We start from the raw sequence: 8,148 nt of genomic DNA on the forward strand, positions 1-8,148 counted from the left end.
GACGGCAAAAGGAATGGCAGGCGGTCTTTTCGACTTGGCTCTGCCTCGATTACGTCAATCAATCCTTTGGTGGCTGCATTGGCTCTTCGATAATCGAGTCCAGCTGCAACCATCTGCTCTGGTGGTTCTCTTGCTCGACGTCGCTGGGTCAAAAAGCCCAATGGAGGTTTTCCATGGCACTCAGTCAGCTCTAGGCTCGCCCCTCGAGGCCTTAGCGTTTGTTTGTCCTCTTTTCCAAGAGGCAACTTATCTCGTGTGTGTTCCCAAAAGCTGTTGTTTCTCCTTTTATCTGCCGATGGGTCTGCATACGGCAATCATCAGCCTTTGCATGGGACCTCGCCACCTCTTCTCTTGGCACTTTATTCGGAGTTGACGACTGGGGGTCCGCCCATTTGCGCTTTGGAGTTTGTGGTTGGGATGAGTGGTGGTTCATGTCGCATGCATCCTTTCACATCCTCCCCCCTTGCCTCTCATTTTTGAGGCGTCGAACTGACTCAAGGGGGGTTGGCAGGTGTTCCGAGCCATCTTTGTCAAGATCTCGTCCCTCCGGTGTTTGTTGGGCTGAATGGATGCTCGATAAGCGTTGTTCGCTGCAGCCGCCTTCTATGGTGGACCACTTGCTTGAGGTTGATAGGCATCGATGCCCTTTCGTGATCATCCAAGAGCCTCAGTCTTCTCTCAGCCCGTCGTACAAGGTTGCATCATCGTTTTTGTCTCCTCTTCACGATGGTGGTTCAGCTCTTGTGCCTTTCTCGCAGTCGACGATTCATCTCTCGGATGCTTCTGTTTCTGTGTGGGTCAATCATCAGCCTCTCCTTGGAGACTCGCGTCTGCCTTGATTCTTCTGCATGCACGTTGATGGCATCTAGGTCATAGTGTCGTCTCTCAAAGATCGAAGCATCGTATCTCCTGTATGCCTGATTTCAACAGTCTTGTCTGTCCCCCAACATACATCACGGCTGTCAGGAATCAGTCCTCGTCTGACGATACCTCATCCTTCATAGAATCTGAGTTTGGGGATTCTCCCATCTCGCCCTCTCCTTCGATCGCCGCTCTACCTTCTCCGCAAAGTCCTCTCTCTTCCTCTATGGGTCTGTCCGTGGCCGAAACAGCTCGGTGTCTCAATCTATCAATCCCTCAGTGGCAGATACAAAGCACCAACATTCTTATGCGTGAGTCCTTCAATGCACGTAGATGATTTGTCGTTTGTGGTCGCTCTTGATCCGCATATCCCAACAGTCAACGCGCCTCCTCCTTCTTCGGTCGGGGGTTTTTCATCTCCGGGGCGTGGTGGTTTCTCCCACAGGGAATGTCGTTGGACCTTGCATTCTCCCTTTTTCCAGTATGGGGTAACTCCGAGGTGCTCAACGCGGAACCATACTCCTCAGGGTTTTCCTTATTTCCACTTATGAAGATTTTGTATTGGAATATTAGGGGCCTGAATTGCCCCTCGAAGTGGTTGTTCCTTGCAAGCTAGATCCGTCAAGAGAAGCCCGATTTTATCGCTCTTTGTGAGACAAAGATGGCGGACGTCTCGCACTTGGTCGTATCTGAAATCTGGTGAGGTACAAAATTTTTCTTCAAGCCCGCACTCCAGGCTCCATTATGTGGGAGGTCTTCTTATCCTCGGGAAGCCTTCTCTAGGCATCTACCAACTGGACGAAGGCGCATTCTCCATCTCTGTCGCTCTGCCCCTTTGTGCCAAGCCTGTGCCGGTCGTGGTCACCATGGTGTATGGTCCCCATTGCCATAGCCGTCGGAAGGAGTTTTGGTTGGGCTTGAATAGGGTCATTCAGCCCCTCAGGGAGCAGCATCTTATCATGAGCGATTTCAACTGCCTGTTGTCGTCAAATGACTCAAGCATTCCTATTTCCTACTTAGCTTCTATGATTGGCTTCCAAAACTTTATTCAAATACACCATCTGTATCTCGTCCCTCATATCGGTAAAGCTTTATCTTGGTCCAATCTGTGATCTTGCCCGTGCTACCGCGTGCTCGTCTTTCTAGTTCTGTTGGGCTCTCTCAATGACATCTCGTGTTGTCTCCTACCCCAGTCTGTCTCAGATTATAGTCAGGTTGTTATCCAATGGGGGCATGGCTTCTCCGGCTACAGAACTTTTAGATTTGAGCAATGGTGGCTTAAGGAGCCTAGTTTCGAATCGGTCATCCTCTTGGAGTAGACCTTGCTCTGCGGCTAGGGAGGCAACCTGTTGCCTGGTCAAGCTTCTCTGCTTATCTTGCGACATCAAATCTTGGCTTATTTCTAGTAACATCAGCAAATTCAAGAATCTAGGTGAATGAGAGCGTGAACTGTCTTATATCCATCAGTCTCTCTCGGCTACAGCTTCCCTATCTGCATTCGATATTGAAAGCCTCAATGCAAGATCTGCTGAACTGACTCTGCTATTGCATGTTTGGCGACTAAAGGATGAGATTCGCTGGAAGCAACGGTCTCGTGTGATATGGCTTAAAGCGGCTGACGAGAACATCAGGTTTTTCAATTTCTTCGCATCTCATAGGCATAGGAGTCAAGCCATTCACTCTCTTTCAATTGAGGGTGTCTCCTACTCGGGCGAACAGGTTCTACCAGCGACTACCAATTATTTCAGTAACCTGTATTTCTGCAGCCACTCGATCGGTGGTTCAATGGGTCTTGCCTTCGTTTGGTCCTCGAACCGTGCTCTTTCTTCGTCTATGCAGGTTTCTTTCACTGAAGAGAAAATCTATTCTGTCGTGCGGAATTCATTGAGTTGGAAAGCTCCGGGCTCTGATGGTTATCCTGTGGATTTCTTTCGCATTTTTTTGCCTGGTGTTAAGAGTGACATTCTTAGTGTCTTCACTAAGTTCCATCACAACTGTCATTTGCTGATTCATTATCACCTGGTCATTGTTTCTCTTATTCCTAAGAAAGCAACTTCATCTGGCATCTCGCGATTCTGCCCCATATCCGTTTTAGCGGGAATTTACCAAATTATCGCCAAGGTCATAGTGAATAGGATGCGTTCAATCGCGCCTCAGATTTTTTCAGATGCACAGTTCGCATTCATCCCTCATAGACGACTGCAACATTCCTTCATTATGACCGCATAAGTGATACACTCTCTCAAGATTAGTGGGTGACCTTTCTTCACTCTAAAGCTTGACTTCCACAAAGCCTACGACTCAGTTCATTGGCCTTTCCTTTTTCACATGCTGGCAAACTTTGGTTTTGGTAGGCGGTTCTCTAGTTGGGTGCGTGAGCTGGTTACAAATGCCCAGTCACAAATTCAGATTAACGGGGTCTGTGGCCAACAATTCAAACTTGGTTGCGGTCTTCGGCAAGGATGCCCCCTGTCTCCTTTGCTCTTTAACGTTGTTTCTGAAGTCCTTATGGTTCTGTTTAAGAGGGTCGTGGAGTGTGGTCTCATTAGTTCTCTCAGAATCCAGGAGTTCCCTAGTCATATCCTTACTTATGCTGATGACATGATAATTTTCGGCAGTGCGTCCATCCAACAAATATTAAGAATCAAGCTTATCATTCTTTTTTCCCTATCGATGTCAGGTTTATCTATGAACTATGATAAGTGTTGTTTGTTCATGATAAATGTCCCTCCTTCTATGCTGGCTATTGGTCAGCAGATTTTCGGATGCGCTATTTCAAAAAATTCTTTTTTTTACTTGGGTCTGCCGCTACAGATCTCGCGTTTCACATTGGCAGCCTGGAATGCAACTCTTCAAAAGGTTCAGACTAAAATATCGGCCTGGCAAGCATTCTACCTTTCTGTCGCTAGTAGACTTAATCTCATCAAGCACGTTTTAAATGCTATGTTAGAATTCTTTATGTTCATATTCCTTATGCTTATGGGGGTCAGCAAGAAGCTCTCTCGGTTGTTGGCAAATTTTCTTTGGTCTAGGCGAAGTACCAACAACAAGCGCCACCTGGTGGGTTGAGAATCTCTAATGCTTCCTCAGAATACAATGGGGTTGGGGATTCTGGATTCCAGGTTGAGAAGTATTGTTCTCATCGTGAAGCAAAGTTGGCATGCGCACCAACCGAGGTCCCCATGTGCAAGCTTTCTTCTTGCTAAATATGGATCGGTTGAATCATTGTTTATTGACCACTGCACGATTCGGCCAACCGTTTCGCAATTGCGTCGCTCGTGGATCCAAGCTTGGTCTGTCGCTTTTTCTAACGAGGACAACAATGTGTCTCAGGCCCAATTCTTTTGTCGCACTCTCGCCCCTAACGACTCTTTCTGCACAAGGGCTTGCTACTTGCCTCTCCTTCCTTCGGGGGTAGATTGGTTCGCTGCGCGCCTTATCTGGGGCAAGGGATGTACTCCTCGATCGCATTTTTTGGCATGGTTGATCCTTCACGAATAGGTGAAGACGGACAACTTCCTCAAATCTATCGGTTTCCATCTTCCTAGTAAATGTGTTTTGTGCGAGGTGGCCGAAGAATCTGTGTTTCACCTTTTCAGGGAGTGCCCTGTCTTTCAAAGCCTCTTTAAGGTTATCTGGAATAAGTTTGTCGTTACCGTGCGCCAGGAGCCGTTTGCTGTAGACTTTTTGTGGGGCCCTCAGCCAGTTCGCAGTTGCAAACACTAGCAGATTATTTGGAGAACGTGGCTTCTCTCGTCCTGGTGGGTTGTTTGGATGACTCGCAACAATGCCATTTTCTGGCAAGTTCCGGCAGTTTTCAATAAATTAGTGAACTGTATTTTGGCACATGTGTATGTCATTTTGCGCATTACCATCCCCGATCTCCAGCGCTTTCTGTCGCCCTGGACCCCCCTGAATCAAGCTGATCTAGCATGGTTTTTGTTTTGTTCTGAGTTTTGTTTATGTACTCTTGGCCTGTCTGGTGCCTGTTTTGCATTGCCGTGGTTCAATGTTTGTTGATCCTTTTCGTAATGTTGATGTTTATAGTTCGTCTCTCTCTCTCTCTTAGAAAGCAATCTAGAAAAGGCATGCTACTGAGGATATAAAGGCAGGCTATGGATGTATTTGCATTGTAGATATCAAATCCAATACTATTAGATCCATGCCTATAGGGGGTGATTGTGGCTTGTCACCTAACAGGAGATGACCATGGTTCGAAACCTACAGAGGGCATCCCTTGCTGCAAGATCGAAGTTGGCAAATATACATAATCAGGTTAATGGGGCTAACTAAATCTCAGTAAATATTTTCTGTTTGACCATATACCTTTATTAGACATTGTCTTGGGATAAGTCTTCCTTGATCCAAGAGGTTTTGCAATTTCTTTAATCAGATTAATGTAGGTTTGATAAAATAGTGAAACATTAGGATGATTCTCTGCAAAAAAAAAAAAATTGTCTAGTGAAGATCTTCCAATTTTCCTTATCAATTGTACATCTTTGGATTATCCACACCGATAGTCTGGAGTGTTATAATAAAAAACATTGCAAATCACATCATAACTAAAAATTTTATAATGTTGCATGAGAAGACAAACAAGTTTATTGGAGTACTAGCATAAACTGTGATATGGTTGGTTAGTCGCAAGGTAAATATTCACACTGCCTGGGCGTCACCCTACTGCTTAAGCTGAAGCTTGGCGACTCCCTGGGGTTGAGGGGTAAGCCCTAGGGGTTTTACGACGACATGGACAAAGACATTAAGTACGGCAGGCTGAGCCAGCGCGGTTAGGTCTCTGCATCTGGGGCGGTTTATACGAGTAAAAATAAAAAAAAATTATCCCAAAAAAGCACATGGGTCAATCTTTTCTTGGTTTCCCAGTCCTCTTACTGGCAGCAAGAATCTTGAAACTCGAGAAAATTTTATATTTTCCTCTGACTTCAAACATGGATTTAATTATATCTAAACTTGGTAAAAGTTCTATGATAAAACCAAAAAAATGGAAATTTACAACCATTTGAGGGCTGTCTTCTATATCATCAAAGCCAACAACCAAGCATTTGTCTTTACTCTTTCCTTTCATATTTGACCAACCCTTTCATGTTTAAAATTTGCATATAGAAATGTTTTGGCATAAAATAAACGCATTAAAAAAAATGCAAACTTGAGACAAAGTTCTAAGCTTCATGCCTTCTTGAGATTGGTTATATCTTGATATTCCCCATCTTGGGAATGTGGAATATGTCTATATTGAGTGGATGGGTAAAAGTCACATCAAAAGTTGCAACTCCACACATGCATGAGATTATTTGACATGGTAACTTCTTTGAGGTTAAATTTTTTTTTTATCAACAGTAAAAATTTAAAAGAAAATGCAACCTGAAATGATGCCACCTATATCGAGCACTCTACCGTTACTAAGATAGCATGTAATACTAAAACAATGTTTCTAGCCAGTGTTCAAGCTACTATCTCACTTAGGCACTGGAATGGTAGCTTCCTATTGAGTTTAATTTTTACCACTTGTGAGCATTGCTCGCTTGCTTGAAAATCATTGGGTTTTTTTTTTTACACATTTAATTTTCAAATAAAAAAAAAAACAAAACATAATCCATTAGTCGATCCCTAGCAAATGGACCATGTTGAATATATCTGCAGGGTCGGATTTGCGAAAAAACAATCTATACATGTGTGTGTGGGCGCAAAAATATATTTTTTCGGAGATTTTAGGAAGAAAACAAAATTTTCAGATTTGTGATGAGATTTTATCAAGAAGACATTGGTTCTAATCCAATCCTAACGGACGAGGGAGGTCTGACCTGAACCCAAAGTCAAAATGTGGGCTAATTCATAGGCTTGAGTAAGGTGTCACATCTAGGCTCAATTGGCCATTGTCCTTTATCGCATAACAGCTACACCTTACCCTCAATTTGCCTTTTTTTATGATTCGGGTCAAAATGTGGGTTAGGTTAGGTCTATTCAAGATTCGGGTTAGAATTGGATAAACAAATGTAGTTAAATACAAAATGAAATTAGGACCAAACCAACTCATTTTACGTTTTTAAAGTGAAAATCAATAGAGTAAGACTAGGGTGTCAACGAGTTGGGTTTACCCGAACCAAACCCTATAAGGTCCGGGTATGGTGATAAATAATAAGACCCGATTATGACCTGGGTCCGAACCCAATGGTCCAATTAATACATGGAACCAGGTATATTTTGTGAAATTTTATACCAGACCTGAACCCGACCTCTGATTAAGACCCGCAATTTTCAATGTAAAAGTCATAAAAAAAATATGGTTTTACCCTGGTATGGTTCGGGTCTGGTTCATGTAGTTCTCATCGGGTCCGGGTAATTAAGATTTTTCTTATAGTAGACCCGATTAAACCCGGATCCGAACATGATACCATACCCGAAAATTGGGATGGTCTGGTTCCACCTGGGTCCGAACCAAACCCGACCCGTTGACACCCCTAAGTAAGACAAGGCCCTAATCATAACCGAACAAGGGGACATACAGAGAGATCTAGATCAAATATGAATTGGTAACCTAACCCCAATTCTTAAAACCTGAATGTAGTGTTCGGTAAAGCTTGACCCGACCCGTATCCACCCGACTCTCATCCCTAACCTTGGCCTTGCTAAAAACAGCCAAGTGGGTCATTCAATTTAATTTAAAAAAAATGTTAAAAAGGGGGAATATTTTTGTTACCTGTTGAGTAATGAGGGATGGAGTTCAATGTTGTCACTATCCGTGCGAATCCGTATTAGTAGAAAATCGATACGATACTAAATCAGTTATTTTTTAATAAATATAAAAATACTTAAACTTAATTATTCTAATATTATTTTAACACATGTATATTTTTAATTATTTTTTAGTCGATTCAGAATGATTCACTTGAGAATGTTTTCGGCCGATTCACTTGAATCGTTGGCCAAATCGAATTGATCCGATTTTGACAACATTGATGCAAGGTAGGGGTGTCACGGGTCGGGTTTGGTTCGGATCCAGCTGGAACCAGACTTGGACCAGATTTTCAGGTATGGTATGGGGTTCGGACTCAAGTCTAATTGAGTCTATTATAAGAGAAACCATACCCGGATTTGATAACAACTACAAGAACCAGACCCAAACCATACCGGGTAAAATAATAACTTTTATCAGATTTACATTGCCGGTTTTAATTGGAACTCGGTTTGGGTCTGGGTTTGGTATAATATTTCACAAACTATATCCAGGTTCATGTATTAATCGGATCTTCGGATCCGAATCTGGGTCTT

Source organism: Nuphar pumila, chromosome 10 (genome assembly GCF_984573655.1).
Source record: "Nuphar pumila chromosome 10, dmNupPumi1.hap1.1, whole genome shotgun sequence".
In the NCBI taxonomy this organism is placed as follows: Eukaryota; Viridiplantae; Streptophyta; class Magnoliopsida; order Nymphaeales; family Nymphaeaceae; genus Nuphar; species Nuphar pumila.